General features: G+C 66.9%; 1 protein-coding gene across 1 annotated transcript in view; it reads left to right on the top strand.

Moving 5' to 3' along the window:
* LAD1 (ladinin 1) overlaps positions 1 to 1,844 on the top strand; it is an 18,901-nt gene that overhangs the window by 4,524 nt on the left and 12,533 nt on the right. The window lies entirely within an intron of this gene.

Raw genomic sequence — 1,844 nt, 5'->3', positions numbered from 1 at the left:
GGGGGGGGGACAGATCCCCTCCCACTGATGAGGCTCGGGTTCCCAGTGTGGCGTTTTGGGGTGGGGTCTGGGCTGGGTGACCTCACGTTAGCTTCTGCCCCCCTCTGGGCTTCAGCCTTTATTTGTGAGCTTGTCCTCCCCAGGGCCTGGGCACTGGGTGTCTTATCCCTGCCTGCGGGACATCCTGTCAGGGTCAGAGAAGCCTGGGGGCGTGTCTGGAAGGCAGCCCCCCTCATGTGGTTGGTGACCCCTGAACTCCTTGGGGCCACCCTGCGCCTCCCCCCCAGAGGTGCTTCCATGAGCATCTTCACCTGCGACCCCCCCCCCCCACTGCCCCCTCAGGAGACTGAGGCCCACGTAGCAGATGCGAGCCCGGAAGGTTCTAGCGGGTAGAAGCTGACCGCTCTCAGGTGGGCGTGTGGGTGGAAGCCCAGGCTGCCTTTACAGGCACGGAGCAGCCCCTCCCAGGCCTTCCCCAGCAAGGCCTCTGGCTCTCCCCACCCCCTTCCCAAGGGCTCCAGAGCTTCTCCAGGGCCGGGGGCCTCCCAGACCCTCAGACCTCACTGCTCTGAAGCACGGCTGCCCGGTCACCCCGCTGTAGAGGGGCCTGCGGGGTCTAGAGAGGGGAAGGATACGCCCCAAGAAAGGAGGAGCTCGGTGCCCTAGACAGGGGCCTGGCTGCCTCAGAGGCTGGACACACCCAGGGAGGGTCTGTACTGCGGGTGGAGCTGGGGGTCAAGGTCTCGGACTCTGCGTGTGGGTCACGGTGCCGGCGTTGACGTGGGAGCGTCTCTGCTTCGAGGCGGGGCCTGTCCCGGTGTGTAGTGTGGACACGTCTGGGTGGATGGTAAGTTCTGACGTTGCCGAGTTTGGGCCTTGGGAGTCCGAGTCCATTCGGATGTCCGTTGAGGAGCACAGTGCAGGGCATTGGGCTAAAAACACAAAGCAGGGCTTCCCTGGTGGCGCAGTGGTTGAGAGTCCGCCTGCCGATGCGGGGGACACGGGTCCGTGCCCCGGTCTGGGAGGATCCCTCATGCCGCGGGGCGGCTGGGCCCGTGAGCCATGGCCGCTGAGCCTGCGCGTCCGCGACGGGAGAGGCCACAACAGTGAGAGGCCCGCGTACCGCAAAAACAAACAAACAAACAAACAAACACAAAGCAGACATGGCTGAGTCAGGAGCCCCTGGTCTGCTGGGATGTGTGTGACTTTGTGTCTGAGACATGCCCGGATGTGTGTCAGGTTGTGTGCCAGGTGGCAGTGGGGCGCTGGAACTTTTAAAGTGCGAGCAGGGTCTGGTCTTAGCTGGTCCCCTGCTCAGATGGCTCCAGTCTCCCGTGGCTGCAGGGGGGGCCGGAGTGGGGGGGCGATCGCCAGGCAGCGGGAAGCCCCGGGGACCAGCCCCGGCCCCACCCCCTGGCCCTCCCCAGCCCTGTGGGCAGACACAGCTGCGGCCAACGCTCGCCCCTGAGGCAGCTGGAGCCGAGGACCCTCCCGCCCTACTGCTGCCTGGCGAACAAGCCTCAGCTGGCAGGAGGGAAGGGCCGTGAGTCACTGTCGATGGAGCCTCCCGGGCCGTCCCGGGGTCGGGTATGGGGGGGCGCTGAGGAGAGCGCGAGGAGCATGGCTCCAGACGGGGTGCAGGTGGGCAGCTGAGGGCCAGCCTGCCGCCCGTCCTTGGTGAGTAGAAATTCAGACGCTGTAGCCCCGGGGCGGGGCAGTGGTGAGCTGCCTGGCCGGGTGCCCTGGTCAGCAGCCTTGCCCTCTCCCTGGGCTGGCCTGGTGAGGGTGAGGCTGGGCGGGCTCGTCCGCGGGGGCCGAGGGGTGGGTCTGGAGCAGCGGGGGCG

This window comes from Lipotes vexillifer, unplaced genomic scaffold (genome assembly GCF_000442215.2).
Source record: "Lipotes vexillifer unplaced genomic scaffold, Lipotes_vexillifer_v1.1 scaffold1201, whole genome shotgun sequence".
In the NCBI taxonomy this organism is placed as follows: Eukaryota; Metazoa; Chordata; class Mammalia; order Artiodactyla; family Lipotidae; genus Lipotes; species Lipotes vexillifer.
The sequence above is the reverse complement of the archived record's forward strand: the minus strand, read 5'-3'. Positions and strand labels throughout refer to the sequence as shown.